The sequence below is a fragment of the Saccostrea cucullata genome, unplaced genomic scaffold, assembly GCF_032062105.1.
Source record: "Saccostrea cucullata isolate Sc308-1 unplaced genomic scaffold, CSIRO_AGI_Scuc_v1 ctg9135, whole genome shotgun sequence".
NCBI classification, from domain to species: domain Eukaryota; kingdom Metazoa; phylum Mollusca; class Bivalvia; order Ostreida; family Ostreidae; genus Saccostrea; species Saccostrea cuccullata.
In genome coordinates this window covers 6,884-25,230 of record NW_026925332.1, presented here as the reverse complement: position 1 = coordinate 25,230, position 18,347 = coordinate 6,884, and the positions used below count along the sequence as shown (strand labels likewise).

General features: G+C 30.7%; 1 long non-coding RNA gene across 2 annotated transcripts; it reads right to left on the bottom strand.

The window, feature by feature from the left end:
• Positions 1–6,451: 6,451 nt before the first annotated feature.
• LOC134268622 (uncharacterized) lies at positions 6,452–16,860 on the bottom strand. Of its 2 annotated transcripts, XR_009992409.1 has the most exons (6): positions 16,809–16,860; positions 16,357–16,428; positions 15,953–16,012; positions 9,926–10,056; positions 9,259–9,503; positions 6,452–8,329 (listed from the first exon to the last, which is right to left on the bottom strand). It is a non-coding gene; the product is annotated as an uncharacterized LOC134268622 (long non-coding RNA). The 2 variants fall into 2 exon arrangements; XR_009992408.1 differs by lacking the exon at positions 16,809–16,860 and having other exon boundaries at positions 16,357–16,771.
• Between the last annotated feature and the right edge of the window lie 1,487 nt (positions 16,861–18,347).

Sequence of the window (18,347 nt, the reverse complement as noted above, 5' to 3'; positions counted from 1 at the left end):
CTTTTAATCTTTAAAAACTTTCAATCTTGAGGACTGAGTATTTTAATATTTATCTTATAAGTCTCGTCTTTTATGCCATTACAATTAGGCTTTAGTAATTCAAACTTTTCGTATTTGTAAAACCAGAGTGTTGAAATTACAGTGTTTGTGTAATCTTCTTAATGTTTATCTAAAATTACTGCTTTTAATACAGTCAAATATAATTTGTGATGATCAAAATTTCCAAATTGCCTGACCTATACATATTTAGAGTTTCAATATCATACACTCTTGAATATCCATAAATATCAATATATTGAATCAGCATTTGCTATCAACCATACACTTGTTAACCTAAGGAAGGCTCTTGCCATAAGTTAAACTCATGGAATTCTTCATGCAATTTTGAAGAATCTCTGTTATAAGGGATGGTGAAGACAAAAGACCCATAAATTTCCAAGTAGTAATAATATTTAAAACTATATATCCACACTAAATTGAAGAACATTTGAAAAACCCTTTTCCTTTATAACTCATGACATTTGATTTTCATGTAGATAGTGGGTATGATGTGTAAATAATCTTTATGAAAAAAAAGTATGGTGTAAAGTTAGCCTCACCCAACACCCAAGGGAGAGGGGAAGGGGGTTGAACCCTTTTGTCCAGGATACATGAATTTTAAAGGTTTTTAAAAAAAATTATAAAATTATATCAAATTTATAAGGTTAATATTTTTTAAGTTTTGTTTTTATTTAACTTTCAAATTTTCAGTGTTCAAAAAGACAGAAGGCATTTCTGAAATAAAAAAAAAAGAAGTTGTTGATAGGATGAGAAAATTCCGGAATGGAAGTTTTAAAAAGATTTTAATCGGTTCATTTTAAAAGATTCAAACAAACAAGTTTTTAAAGATAGTTTTTTTTTTTTATTTAATGTCCAGATGTTTCATCGTGATGCACATGCAAGAAAAATTTAACAGGAGCATTAAACTAAGGTATTTTTTTTAAATAGCGATGCAATGAAAATCGACCCGAATTACTTCTCTTTTATTTATGGAATGAGTTTAATAACTACCCAATTTATACGGTATAAACTGAGTTGGGACACCTAACGCTGTCGTTTATTTAAAAAGAACGTGAACTGTTATTGATAAATAGTTAAGTTAAGTTTAAAAAACGTATTCTCTATAGATACGACACAGAGTATTTGATTTGGACACTTCTTTCGGAATTAGTTTTAGCTGTTGATTTAAAATGAATATTTTGAAGAAAGACCTTTTGAGCTTCTTAATTTATTTTATTGTTGAACACCTTCTAATGTTGTACAAAAAATGTACAAAAAATTCGCCCCTCCCCCTTTCTCCTTTGTCACGTGTCTGCTCTATTTCTTTGGATACTTCGTGCAAATTTTGTCTTGAATACGTAAACGGATGCTCCCATACGTTGTAAGTTACAGTACCACTATGTAAGATATTTTATGATTGAGAATTAGACAGATTGAACATAGTTATGATTATCGACCTTTTCATAATTTTTTTGATGAGGTTATACACAATAAACCGAATGTAAAAATCGCAAACAGGATACATCGCTAAAATTTTATAATCAATACAAATTGTTAAAAATTGATACAAATTGTTTGAACACTTTTAAAACATTCCAACCTATTATTATTTTGTGCATGGTTTATCATCATGTACTAAAGAAGATTCTGGAGTTCTGGATTCCTGAAAACAACATAGTTTCGGTCATTTATAAAATCGCTGAATTAGGCTGTTGCATGTACATGTAGTAACGTCTGCAGTGCTCATTCAGCCCTCTTAACTCAAAACATCAATGCAGTATGAAAGTATACATTAAACGTTTTAGATAGAGGTTAAAGACTTTCTATTTAATGATTTTATTTTAACCTTTGGTATTAAGAATTATTTAACCTGTAATAATTATTTCCCCGACAAAGACTTTACTACCAACATTTCATGATTTAACATCTACCTTGGAAAATAATAATCGTGTTTCCTTCTGTTGAATCGCAATTAAATGAATATGTATACGCGTTTCAAATTATGAAAATTTGCTACCAATTACACGTAATTTTTTAAATGTATACAAGTAACAAACTTTAACAATGTCAATAAATTTTTCCTGCAAAAGTTGCATTGAACATGTGTACATGTACATGTATGGGCAGTTTAATGAAAAATTAGTACGGTACAAATCTGCACAAAATATGTTAATCCGTGGTAATATGCCTATATTTGCTCAAGATATATGGAAGTTGAGGGATAGAAAATCTGAATATCTTTTACTTAATTCAATGATCAAAACGCTCTATATTCTAAGATAAAGGATTTATCGAACATAAAAAATACATGTTGGTCGGCTTGAATATTGCGTGCTTGATCAACTAACACATTCATACAGCTTCTCGTGTATCAAAAAAATGTATAAATTACAACAATTAATTATTTTTTAAAAAATAACTAAAGTTACAGCTTAAGAGTGTACATGTGTGCCTTGTTCTTGTTTAATTAGTTCAGGTTATCAATTAAGCGTGAATGTCCATAGCTGAGACACGCCCCCCCCTTTCCCGTTTATGATGATCGAAGAATATTAGAATATTAAGAATTTTTTACCCGTTCTCTTACTTTCTAGTGCATTTGATATGATTAAAATAAATCACAATGTGTGCATGTACTTTCTCATAAAGGTAACAGTGAAGCTTAGTATATGCCTTATACATGTATTCTATGTCTAGAAATGAAGTTGTGGAGTGTACGTGTCACTTGTGGGATTCATATATATTCTGGTATTGTGGTTTGTTATTCGACTTATATACAATGATGGGTTCAATATTAATTCATGATTACACTATAACTTCATACATATAAATTGCAGATTTTTTTTATTTAACAAGATTTAAAAATACATATATTTTATTGGGTGGGGATGGGTGTTACATTCTGATTCACTGAAAAGTATGTAGCTGTAGATCTGTAGCGTTATCGTTTTATATTTGTCTTTGACCATAACGCTACAGATACCGTAATGCAAAAAGGTGCAATTTGCGGCGCAATATTTTTTGCGCACTTTTGGGGAGAATTACTCCACTTTCCAGCATCGGTCAATTAACTACCTTTCACTCCCTAATTCTAGGCACATTATTTAACTAATCTGTATATTTTATCCATCTCCCAACCCTTTATAGTCGTCTCTACAAGTGATAAACTCGCTTGATTAAAATTATTTGTTAGATTGCTGAAAATTCACTTCAAGTGAGTTTATTGCTGGTAGAGACATGGGAGGTGGATAAAATATACATGTTGGCAAGTATGCAGATGCATTTAGATACGAAAATAATTCTAAATATATTTATTTTCAATAATTTAAACATAAATATAAAATAGGAAACGGAAGGCCAGGAAAAATAAATCAAATGTTAAAGAATTACCAAGAAATAATGATTGAACACTTTAAATTTTGATGCACCTAATCTTTATTGATTTGATTGAAACACGCATTTATTGAATTATACAAACGGATTGGAAACAAGTTTGAGAACTTTCAAGTTCTTGTGAATTAAAGACTGATTTCATACGGACACACGAAGAAGAAAAGGATCAATCTATACTACAAGAAACAAATACAATTTATTCTTGGGTGCAGAATATCTTTTCAATAAGCCAAAAGATCTTCAGTATGAAAACATTCGAAACTAAAACATGTAAATAGTTGAAACTTGTGAAAATAGAAATGTTTAACTTATTTTCCTTTAGATAGGAAAAAAAAACCTGTCGCACTCTTTAAAATTTCAGGTATTTAGAACATGAACTATGACAATGCTTTCTATCTATTCTGTGTATTGAATAGACTTTTAATGCCGGGGGGGGGGGGGCTTTCTCGAACTTTTTTACAGATAAATACTTTGATAGTGTTACAGAGACAATTAAGTGCCTCTGCTTAATTGGGATTGAACCCGAGGCCTCTTTGCTTTACCGAATAAGCTTAAGGGTTAACCCACTAGCCAAAGCTAGTAGGAAGCCGTAAGTGTGTCGTTTGTACTACCACAATAGGATTTTTGTTATCCAAATGTTGCTTATTTTCTTTTACTATTGCAGTGATGTACATTTATGCCATTTTACTGCATTAAAAAGCCATAAATTGGAGATCTCCCCGAGGAAGAGAAGATTTTTGATTGTTTTGTTTTGTTTTTTCCCTTGATCATTTCGGTCCCCCCCTCCCGTCTTTTGTTTCTCAAGGATCTATATACTTTAGAATGTTTATTTTCTTTTATTACGATGAAAAAAATCTTAATTGTTGATACTTTTAAGGGAATTAAATCAAAAGTTTAATAATATAAATATCATCAAATTATTATATAGCTTTACGTCAATTTACGATTTCATGTTATGAAAATTCATGCAGTTACGCACGCGTACACTGTACGTCAAAGTAAATATTCCGTCTTTGTCATGCGATCTTTTATATATTTATATACAGAAATATATGTCATGTTATACATCAAATGAAAGAGAAAGAAAAACTCTACAAGAATCAATAAAAAACTGAAAATGTCAAAATTCTTCGTTAAGGGAGGTTTTTGCTTGGCGCGTCACATATGATTTACTTGTAAAATTCTTTAAAAATATAGGAGCACATTCTCTGATATATTATAGAAAGAGTGGGAGATTTTATACCTAATTTCTTACAAATAAAAAAATATCACTATGAGATCCTTATAATGAAGTTTTTACTGTAGCAGGAATACATTGACCTTTAACCTGAAAAGCCAAAAGAGGTGTTAAGATATTCATGGACAACAATGGTATAGCAAAAATTATGCTAATCTTTTACCTGAAAATCAAAATTTATGAAGCTTGTTTAATTACTCTATCCATGGAGTTTGATGAATATTAACCAAACTATTAAATATCCTTCTCACTTTGATCTTTTGACTAAAACCTTAAAAATGTCATTTATTTACCATTGTCTAACTTGGGTGATTATCTTGTATTATATTTTGAATATATTAGTTGGACACTATTTTTAATTTGACCCAAAAAAGAAGAAACCTGGAAAATGATTTTATTCCTTTGTATGAACAAATTATTTGATGTCATGCAGTTATTTTAACCAAAATATCAGGACAATCTGAGGACTCTTAAATAAAAAGTTCTCATTGTAGTCAAAGAATCCATTAGTGTACCTACCAAAGACAAAATAGGAATGTCAACTCAACAAAGCAAGTAAGGTTCCTTTTCTACAAAGAGTAAAATTCTGATGAATTGGGTGAGTGTTTCTTACTTTATGCCTATAAAGAAAAATATTTCCTCTCTTTTGATTGTATGGATTAAGCATATAATTGAATCACACTTATTTCTTTCATGTCATTCTAATGGTCATAGTGCCCATCATTCATAATATGTACTAGTCTCAATCATAAGATGGATCCACATTTTGTTTTTATTTCACATCACTTGGCGGCCATATTTGAGGGAAACTCAGAATTCTCTGTCCATGTTAATTTCTGGTGTATACCTTCATCATTTGACATAACTCATTTACTTCTTGTATTCTGATTGCCTAAATCAGAGATATTCATACATAGAAAGAGGACAAAAAATGAATAGAGTGAATTTATTGCAAGAAATCCTTTAAATTTGATACATAGAAAGAAACATTGTTTTCATTCCTTTGGATTGACCCTGAATAGAGATACCATTTACTTTTTGGCAAGTGTAAACTTTATACTGCATGACTAATCATGATTTGTATATTGAAATTTAAAATGGTTTCTTTAATGCTTAAATCATAATACTCCTACTGTCCTAGTGAAAATTATGCTCAATCAACTTTGTGAAATATTCCCAACTTCCAATGCTTCTTATTTACATTAAAAAAAACTGACTCAAATAAAATTGTTTGTTTTCTCATTTATTTTACAAGAAATAACATGCTGACAGTGAATCTAATCATTTTTAAAACTGGTTAAAGTAATGTTTACAATTGTCTTAAAATGCTCAAATACGAGTTCATTTCATACACAAATACCTTAAATGTATAGACTAAATGTACTTATAGATTCAATATATAGATTTAACCTTTATAAATAGTAAAAACCATTTCTTAAACCTGATTTTCTTGCCTATTCTCTCATGCATTACGTAATTTGAGTATTCTTAAATTATTGATTACATAAACAAATTTAAGACAAAACCACAATATATGCTGAATATCCTGAAATGCAACGGTTACATATGTAAGATGTGTAACACATCATGTACAACTTTTAAGTCTACAAAATTTTAAGTTAACCATATTATACAATAAGACTACTTTTTTTCAAAGTTATGAAAAATTCTCCACAAAAATATGTCTTTATGCAAAAGATAAATGTTAGGGTACATTTTTAAAATACATTTTACATGAATCACATAAAGAACATTACAAATCATTTTTTTTGTGGTTGTTTTCCATTGGAACATCTGTGAACAAACATTCTGTTTTGTCTTATTGATACATAAAAAGCGTCCAAAAATCATTTGGAATTGTTGTGTTAAACCCTGATATAATAATTTTAAGTTTCTATTGTGTGCCCTACTTAGAAATGATTACAATGTAACAAAGATGAAACTCATAATTTGATTTAATCAGCAATGATAAAGTCATCAAGTTTCTGCATGCTTTTCTGACACATCATGTACATTTTTTCTACTAGTATGTCTTTGTTCATAAAAAAAATGAAATCAACAGTACTTAGCATTCCATATAAAGAAATATGAACCCTTGCTATTAGAAATTTAAAAATATATTTGTGCATCAATGCATTATGTTTAACAAAACAATCTCTTTCACTGTGATGAAAATTGTCTTCTTCATATAACATGCAGATGAAGAACTTCTTTGGATGATGTCATTTTCACATGTAGAAAAGAAACTAATTCAATTCAAACTAAAAGACAATCATTAAAATTTTAAAGACATTAAAGGATGATATCAAGATGGAAGTCCAGGAATTGATAAAATTCTACAATTATCATCCAAAGATGTATATGTTTGAATTTGTTTTTTAATTCATAAGCAAATGATATGCTGCCATTTAATCTTTCAAACTTTAAAAAAAGTTCTATACTTTTGAATGAAAATTTCAAAATCTAGAGGAGTCTTCCCAATACCTATCTATTTATGACTGAAGGTATGTAAATCACCAGAGTTGCTGTACTGCACCATTTGAATAAAAGTCATATCCACATTCTTGACTTTTTCCCTAAACCTTATTTCAAAACATATATTATTCCAACCAGTCTTTATCTATGCAGTGATAAGATTTTTACAGAATTCTAAGGTATTACATAGTAATAGTCTTTAAACATCCTTGAACATAGTGCATATGATTTACATTTCAATTCTTACCAAAGAATATCCTATGCCACCCAATAAAGCTGATATAAAGTCTCTAAGTTATCACAAAATGTTAAAGTTACAACAACTAAATTTTACCCAGGAAAAAAATAATCCAAAAATATATAGAAAATCTCCGATTCATTCTTTACATATGATGTGAAGTTTGAAGGTTACAAATTATTTTGAAAGGTAGTTATCTCAATAATCTCATGCTTTGACCTTGACAAATTATCATGTAAAACTAAGTGTATTACTCTAACCTGTTCTGTGAAGTAAGCATGAAGTCTATGGGGTGATATAAATATTCAAGATATTATTACATCACAGATAAGGGGACACCTGCATCTTTAGGGGGGTCCTATTGAGACCTATTAAATTCAAAATAGGACACACACATACACAAACAAAATGTATTTACAGTTCCAGGAAAGTAATAATTACACCAAAGCTAGCTTCTAAACATCTGTGTATTTTCTAGGGGTGTTGTAGATATAAGATGAAAAATTAAGGATTCAATGTATAAAAGTCATACATAACAACTGTATTCAATTTGTACTACATAAATTAAAAGTTAAATTTAGATATTTTGAAATCTGTGAGAATTAGTTTTTTGAAGATCTCATACTATCAGAAAAACACATTTTCAATACTTTGATTTGATTAAACTTCAGTCTGTTAAATGACTACAATTTATCTATTGTTTTGTATGCCAGCATATGAAGGATATGAATGGGAGAGGATCTAGAAAAATGCACAATCCTGGGTCCTTTCTCTCTTATCCTGTGAACCACAATTCATGATCATCATGATTGACTTAGTTTGGAATCATATTTATTCATGTGCTTCTTGAGTCCTCCATCCATCTCTGGTTTTATATTCTTGTATCAGTGTTCCAAGAGAGTATATTCTGTTAGACTGTGCATAATTTACTGAGTTCCCCATTGAGAATCCTTGAAAGGAAAAAAAAATTATTAGTTGAAAAATTGATATGCAATATAAGCTTAATAGAATTTTAAATATAGACAAAAAGGGATATAAAAACAAGGTGTTACATCAGATTTTGACTTTTCATATTAACCATGGGTAACAGCTTTAGTAAAAGAAAAGAGTAAAGGAATGAGTAAAATTCAGTTTGGAGAGAGAGTTCTTACAGAGAAAGATGTAGAACGAGGTTTACCAATTAAAATAAAAAGAGATGACATTATTCAGATCATTTCTCATGAAGAATATAGCTAATTATCCCCACAATGGATGGGCCTTGTGATGTCATAGATTACATAGACAGACCCTTGATTGCAGAAGAAGCCTATGAAGAATATAATCATTAATTACCAATAGAGGGTAAGGATTACCTGGATTACCCTGAAAGACCTTTGACTGGAGAGAAAATTCAATTTAAAGATGCTAAGAGAGAAAACAGTTGTCAGCAAAAAAAAAAAAATGTTAAAAACACATGATTTTAACTCCACAGAGGAGAAGAGACCTGAGGATTAATGGAGAAACTCTACACTAAAGTTTTAGAAGACATTTAGGCTCATTTTGATAGTAACTTGCCAGTTTTTGTTTAACTACAAAATTTTGTTCTCTGATAGAAAAAAAAAACACTCTCTTACATTTGCTATGACTTAGACCTTTTAGTCAAGATTGTAATATACACTCTGATTATCCTTTGTGTCAGATGTGAAGTCACCATGTTGTTTGCTTTAAAAAAGGTGTCAGGGTTTTTGTGTTCAGAAAAACAAAGAGAAATAAACATATAAACAGATCTGAGATGTTGGAAGCATACACATTAAGTGATGTAAGGAAACAAAACACTTGAATTCATTACTAGATTATTAAAAGAAAGAAGAAAAACTCATAGAAATGATATTGAAAGTACCTTATATGAATAATGTGTCATGCTCCAAGGTATATTTTTATAAACAGGTTAAGGTCCACAGCAGTCCCCATGCACTCATAAGAAGATCCTGGATGGTAGAAACACCAGGAAATTTTAATGCCATGCAATCAGATCATCTTACATCAGCTATAAAGGTTACAGCCTTTAGACATAGTCAGGAGGGTCATTATTGATTAAGATTTTTCACTGTTGATCCTGAGGAGCCACATTGTAGTATTCTTTCCCTGTAAATATAATGTCAATATTAAATGAAAAATTCAGAATTCATAAGCACTTGGATAGAAAACTTGAAATCTTTACCAACTATGCTTTTAAGGAAGCTGAGGGTTAATAAATTAACCATCTGATATAACTTATTTTTAGATATCTGTTAAGATATCGTCAGCTGTTAACTATCATTTGGCAAAGAAAAATTTCACACATTTTAGTTTCACAATTTGATCATTTTTTGTAAATATATGGAGCTCTTCTTCTCATAGAGGAAATCAATATAGTCTAAAAATAACCATGACCACCAAGCCCTCATAATTTCAAAAAAAGATCATATCATCTACTTATCAATTCAATTAATTTGAAAATATAATCAAGCATATATAAAAAAATATATATATAAAAATTAGGACTGGATATCTCATTGAAACTTTACCTTCAAGTTTGATTGTTTCTATGTTGGTTGACTAACTATGTATTTCCAAAGGAATTTGGGCAGACAGGCTGAACTTCATAGAGAATGGATTATAGATGGTTAGGAATAAAACATAACTTCCATGTTGAGGACTGTAGAAAATATAATCATTTTGTTAATATGACAAGGAACTGCATGAAACATTGCATGTTTAAATACAGTGCCAAAAAGTTCATGAAAATAGTTCATCATGTTATCTTTAGATAACAAAAGAAGCACAGTTATTGTATTAATATCACAAATACAAAATGATTATCAGTGTAATTTTTAGACACTAACAGACTTTCTCTTAACAGCAGATTCAATTTTGTTTAATACCTGTCAGTACAGTGTACAAAAAGATATTAGCATATACAACATGTAGTCCTACATTTTTTGAAAAGCTCATTACTAAGAAACAAAAGTGAAAATGAAATGATTATGTATGCCATATATAGCACATATTTAGAATCAAAACAAGGATAAACCTTTTGTAGATTCTTACTTTTTCTTTTATTACATTCCTTATAGATCACAATTTAGTAAGTCTGAATTCCATGGGTAACAGACATAATGAATTATGACATTATATCATAATTTATGCAAAAGGACTTATTAACAATATGAAGTTTCCTTAGTATATTTTAGCCAAAATAAGACTGTGCTTATATGAATGTTAGAGATATGAGATCACATAAGATTATTTTCTTATTCGTTTCCACTCAAACGAACATAAATAATTTATAAAATAAATAACAACACGTATATGATAGATATAAAAGCGCTCTCGTAAGTGCAGTTTAATATCATACACAAAATATACATTTTCAACTTTCCTCCTTGACAACTCATCCAATCTACAAAACAAAACATATAATTAATAAAACAAACATGATACTTATGAGGGTGGGTGGGCGGGGCAATGTCTGACTGCACTGAGAAAGAGTCTTCGAATGGCATTTAAATCTTACACACGCTAAAGCGTGCGTGCTTTAACAGAATACCTGTAGGACAGGTATTCTATAAATACTTTAACCAATCAGACCGACACTCTTCATATACACTAGATTAACACGTGTCCAATTGATACACGTGTTATGATAACTTCAATAAATACATTTATGTTCTTATTCGTTTCCACTCAAACGAACATAAATAATTTATAAAATAAATAACAACACGTATATAGGTAGGTACAGAAGCGCTCTCGTAAGTGCAGTTTCGACAATAAAGAAAGAAAAGAAATAAAGATTACAAAGCCAACTGTTTTATCAATACAGAACGTTTTGATTGTACATTTTCGTGTTCATAACTCTTTTGCATTTTACGACTTCCATGCTTCATGTTTCCTAAGAAGACGATCACTGACACTGGCTGCAGCAGTATCACCGCCTGACCTCAAACCATTTTCCCAACATTTTATAAAATCTTTAGTCCTAAACTATCTTTAACTAAAAATAAATTAATGACGTCTCTGATGTATCTGATAAAAAAAATATCCAAGTAGCATATTAATCGGAGGAGTATCAGAATTCGTACGTGATCATATACACAAAAGGCGCCTTGCTTATAAACATCACTTTTTATCTTTGCAATTAATAACTTAGGATAAAATTCATAAAAAGAAATATTCGACCTTAGAACTAATATCAACAATTTTAGAAAAACGTAAAACCCTATATATCCTTACGGAAAATACAAGTACACAATTCATTACATACAATGATTCATTATTTCCATTTACAGCTGATAAAATTAAAAGGTTTCTTTTGACATTGTTCTCTTCTAGAACTCTTATACAACCTTCTTATACAAGCTTGTTAGAGTCGGATAATCCCGACACATTGTGGACTCAGGATACCCCATGAGTAGCTTCCTCTACTTTACCTTAAAAAAAACAAAACTGGAAAGATAAGTCAAATACATTGTGACACGGACATCACTTATAAAATTGTTGAATGCATACCTGTACATCGTTTTGTATTTCATGCTTTTGACTTCAGGTAGCGGTTGGGTAAGGGCTCCACAATAAAAGGATGGAGCCTGAGTGCTGTTAAACAAAGATGTTCACCCACCAACCCAAAACAATTCTGCAAAACGTACACAGTAAATAAATTCAAAACAAAAATGTTAATTCAAGACAACAGTGTAAATCTGCGTGTATCAGGGCCTTGTCACTGCAATACACAACTTGATAAACTCTGTTTGATAAACATGAATTGAATTTCCAAAGCTGAGAAAACAACATTCAAACATCAGCAGTACAATAATGTTCCAGGGCCATTAACAATGGCTTTATTTACATATTTTTTGAAAACTTTTAATTTTCGACATCTGCAGTACATTGGTGTACCAGGGCCTTAAACAATGACTTTATATTAATGTATTTCGAATTATTCATTTTGAAAACATTAATTTTCGACATCTACAGTACAAAAGTGTACCAGGGCCTTTAACAGTGAATTTATTTTTCTACCATTGTATTATTCATTTTGAAAATTTTTAATTTTCGACATCTGCAGTACAAATGTGTACCAGGGCCTTAAACAGTGAATTCATTTCATACAGTTTTATTATTCATTTTGAAAACTTCAATTTTCGACATCCGCAGTACAAATGTGTACCAGGGCCTTAAACAGTGATTCATTTTATACCATTATAGTATTCATTTTGAAAATTTTAATTTTCGACATCTGCAGTACAAATGTGTACCAGGGCCTTAAACAGTGATTCATTTTATACCATTGTATTATTCATTTTGATATCTTTAATTTTACGACATCTGCAGTACAAAAGTGTACCAGGGCCTTTAACAGTGAATTCATTTTATATCATAGTATTGTTCGTTTAAAAAAAAACTTTTATTTTCGACGTCTGCAGTACAAAAGTGTACCAGGGCCTTAAACAGTGATTCATTTTATACCATTATAGTATTTATTTTGAAAATTTTAATTTTCGACATCTGCAGTACAAATGTGTACCAGGGCCTTAAACAGTGAATTCATTTCATAACATTGTATTATTCATTTTGAAAACTTTAATTTTCGACATCTGCAGTACAAATGTGTACCAGGGCCTTAAACAGTGAATTCATTCCATACCATTGTATTATTCATTTTGAAAACTTTAATTTTCGACATCTGCAGTACAAATGTGTACCAGGGCCTTAAACAGTGATTCATTTTATACCATTGTATTATTCATATTGAAAACTTTAATTTTTGACATCTGCAGTACAAATGTGTACCAGGGCCTTAAACAGTGAATTCATTTCATACAGTTTTATTATTCATTTTGCAAACTTTAATTTTCGACATCTGCAGTACAAATGTGTACCAGGGCCTTAAACAGTGAATTCATTTTATACCATTGTATTATTCATTTTGAAAACTTTAATTTTCGACATCTGCAGTACAAAAATGTGCCAGGGCCTTAAACAGTGAATTCATTTTATACCATTGTATTATTCATTTTGAAAACTTTAATTTTCGACATCTGCAGTACAAAAATGTACCAGGGCATTAAACATTGACTTTATTTTATAACAATTTGTATTTTAACTTTAACTTTAATTTTCGAAATATGCAGACCAATAGTGTATCACGGCCTGAAAGAATGGCTCTATTTAAATATATTTTGAAAATATTTTGTAAACTTTAATTTTCAACGTCAGTAGTACAAAAGTGTACCAGGGTCTTAAACAACAGCTTTATTTAAATATATTTTGGATAATACATTTTCAACACTTCAATGTTTTACATCTGCAGTACACTTCATTTTGAAAATTTTAATTTTTGACATCATCAGTACAATAGTGAAGTAAGTGTACCCGGACCATAAACAACGAATAGGGGATCCGTTTTATACATCTGCACTACCAGGGTACTATGTCCCATAACACCTATATGTGCACCAGGATCCACATCAACTGCAGTGCACATATCACATCAATGCACATCTACCAATGACACAGTGACTCATATCATGCTTCCAGTACTTATAATCATCACCTATATGTGCACCAGGACCCACATCAACTGCAGTGCACATATCACATCAACGCACATTTACCAATGACACAGTGCCTTCCAGTACTTATAATCATCACGACATATTGATAATTGCATAAAATCTTATTTCTTATACTGGAAATAAGAACCAGATCAAACCAAAAACAATGTTTTAAATTTCTCTTTTGAGCGTGTACATACATGTACATGTAGATTCAGACGCATCTTGTACTTCAATACACTGAGTATCTGAAATATTAATGAGTTGAAACTTTGTCTTTATGCACAAAATTCCAAAAAGAAGCCAATTTCCATTATGTACAATTATTGCCCTTATACCCCAGCACCTACTGCGCTAGAAACTGAATCTACCAATGTACTTTCTCTTTGTATAATCTTAAGTTCTCTTTCACAAAAATTTCGGATATATGATGAACAAATTTTCAGCCATATCGTCTTAACTGAAATCTTGAAATAAAGTGTACCGTCCCAAAATGTTTGTAAAACATATAGAAACATCTTCCTAACAACCTACACAAACGTTACCCATAATGATATTATTTTCTGACGACTAGCAGAAGTCTTAGATTAATCTGAAAGAAATAGAACAATATTTGTCTTTTGAATTCTTCTTTGTGGGATGGAAGCTTTGAATGCTCCTGAATTCCATCTGATACCCGACCATTTTAAATCTTGCACTGTACTGAAAATCGATTTTTTAAATCTTACCTCGTCTAAGGATAACTTGATAATTAAACCTTAAAATTCTCTGACACACTCTTCAAATTACTCTCACATTTCAATACCAAATACTAAAATCAAACACTTCTTTATCCTCTTTTCTGTTACGCTCAAATGTATCTTTTAACACAACCTGAAATAATAACATCTCCAATGCTTTTTGAAATAAACGAAAAGTTCTATAGAGTAGATTTTGTATACTAATTCTAAATGGGCTATTTGTGAATGAATATAAAGTCGTTTATATCTCAGAATATTTTCCCAGGAATCATAATGATTTCAGAAACTATTATTCATTTATTTTAAGACCCATTTGAATATTTTATTGGTAAAAACCTGCAATGTTCAATCGTTATCTCATCAAACATATCTACTGATAATATATACTTATCAATTTCATTTCAAATGGATTGGAGTTTATACCGCTGATGTATTGATTGTTGGGGTGCCGCCAACCCTGGCCGTCTGCATGCACTTGTAGCATAAGTCCCTGGACTGGGGTGTTGCAATGTAAACTCTGAATTCGAAAGCAACAACAGCAAGGGGAAAATGTTTACCATAGGATTGGAAGAAAAGCAATTTACTCTCTTTACTAATATTCATTATAATGATACTTTCATGCCGTCTCCACCCTGCTGGAGAACTGTCTGTATTTCTATTATACTTATGTCTTGTTTAATTTTTTTTTTTTTTTTTTACCATGGTATCTTAACAGCTTTGTTATTACAAACATATAATGCCTTGAATTTTTATCAAGTAGCTCTTAATAATTCCTTGTTAAACAAATGTACCTTGTTTTCCTCGTATTTCAGTTAACCCGCTACGTTTTCGGGTGTAAATAGCAGCAAAAATGCAAATGAATTAGACGTGGACTGTGACTTCTCTGACTCTAGTAACAAAGGAATTCCTCCATGTGTTTCGTCAGACATAGGAAAATGCCGCTCATAATCCATGGGGACACTGAATAGATACGTCTGACTGCACTGAGAAAGAGCCTTCGAATGGCATTTAAATCTTACACACGCTAAAGCGTGCGTGCTTTAACAGAATACCTGTAGGACAGGTATTCTATAAATACTTTAACCAATCAGACCGACACTCTTCATATACACTAGATTAACACGTGTCCTATTGATACACGTGTTATGATAACTTCAATAAATACATATTACACAGTCATTAAATTAACCATATAATCATGCTTAAATGCAAAGATGACCTTCATAGGAAAATGTAAACAAAACAAAGACAAACTTACCAGAGATATCCAATTATATGCCCAATTAAATAATCCAGTGAAATAACATCTTAGCTGATCCTGAAAAAAAAATCATACAATATTCAGTGATACACAATTAACCTCATTTTACAATGTAAGTAAAACAATAATTGACAGATAAAAGGGACAGAAATGTAAAAGATACCATATGTATTTTATCAAAATTTAGTGAATATTTTTCTGATTTAAATTCAATCAAAGAATGATCCATCATAGAAATATTAAATGCACTCTGAGTTACATGCAGGTTATACAACTGTAAATCACATGAAATGAGGATAAATACAGCATTTACATTCAAAATAGAACTTTACATATAAATCATGGTTAAATGCAAAGATGACCTTCATAGGAAAATGTAAACAAAACAAAGACAAACTTACCAGAGATATCCAAATATATGCCCAATAAGTCTATCCATTAAATAATCCAGTGAAATAACATCTTAGCTGATCCTGAAAAAAAAGCATACAATATTCAGTGATACTCAATTTAACCTCATTTTACAAAGGAAGTAAAGCAACAATTGACAGACAAACAGGACAGAAAAACATGTTTAAATGTAATGCAAAATAATATCTCTTATATATGGATACCTATACTCTAATCAATCATATTAAATGTCATTCGTAAAATGTATTTTTTAAGACAGATTTATTTAGGATCGACTTTTTAAATGATAACATGAATAGCACGCCATACTTTAACCACATGTCAAAACATTCTCTCAAATTACACAGAAATGGGTTATTTAGCATAGCTGACATTAAACATATAGGTGAGCGATAACATAATCACAATCATAAACAATGTGAAACAACTTTAAAAGACCTACAGGGTAAATTACAAAGCTTTTTCATTGGGGTAAAATCCTGCCGAAAATTCGCCATGGCCGCCCGAAACCCCGAACCCGACTGTATAAAAGATGAAGTCATACAATAACATAACACTGATGTAGTATTACATGATTTTTTTTATTTTATTTCTTAAAAACTATAAGGGGAGTTTACCAAAAAAAAATTAATAAGAAAAAAAATTAAAGTTATTTTAAAAAAGTTAAAAAAAAATTATAAGTTTTTTAAAAAAAAGTTTAAAAAATTTAAAAAGAAATTCTAAGTTTTTTAAAAAAGTGACCTGGTGTTATAACTTGACAGACATAACACACACATGTTTTTTGTATTGTGTGTTATTTGTTATTGTCTTTCAGTAAAAAAATCAGTTCAAACCGGTTAGGCTGGCTAGACTAGGCTGTCTAGACTGTAAATGAAAAAGTGTGACGTCATAATCACATTGTATTTATACAGTGAATGACGTCACAATGCATAGGTAAGTTTATCGTACTTTTTGCACACGGCACTTTATAGAGGATGCAAACAGGTATATAAGAAAACACAGGTAAAATGTATATTTCTTTTTTGCACACGACCCTAATTTTTTTTGCACACGGCACTTTATAGAGGATGCAAACAGGTATATATATAAGAAAACGCAGGTAAAACGTATTTTTCTTTTGCACACGACCCCTAATGTTTTGCACACGGCACTTTATTTACAGTGTAAATATAAGGAAAACGTAGGTAAAACGTATTTTCTTTTGCACACGGCCCTAAAAATAAAATCCATGCTATATATAAACCAGAGCTGGACATCGAGGATCAGTCTGTGTGATTACTAGGAAGTGAACACAGGTAAAATATGGCAGAGGAAAATATGACAGAGAAAACGGAGCATCGTTGGTATATTGAGATATTCGGATATGGTATTGATAAGAAGGGACCTTGGATGAAAACCACAGAAGAAGCCATACAGGATTTCATGAATTTTAAAATTCATTCCACAGAATCACCTAATGAAGAAGAAGAAATGACCCCAAGAGTATGGTTGGAAACAAGACAAAAAATTCATGCTGCAGATTGTCCTAAGAGAAGAAACCTAGTCTTCAGCTATATTGAGGGAATAATTGGTGGTCCTGAATCAAAGTACCCATTTTGGGCTGTTCCTGGATGTCCTCAATACAAGTGGACAATCGAGGGTGTTCCTGGTAATCTGGATGGAAGTTACTGGTTCAGAAATTCAGAAGACTGTTTTCAGGATTTGCTCAAGGACATGAAAAAGAGAAGGTTATGGCACCCAAGTCACGCCTACTACCTGAATGCTCGTATATACTTTAGTAATGTCTTTAATTTTTATTGTAAAATTTGGGGTATAACACAGTGATTGATTACAGATCCCTGAAAAGGCACAGAAGAAACAGAAAATGTAAATTGTATGTATTTTTTCATTGTGAATAAAAATTGGAAAAAAATCAAAATCTGTGTTCTTGTTTTCACTAAAACCAGTTTGAACCGGTTAGGCTAGACTGTCTAGACTGTGA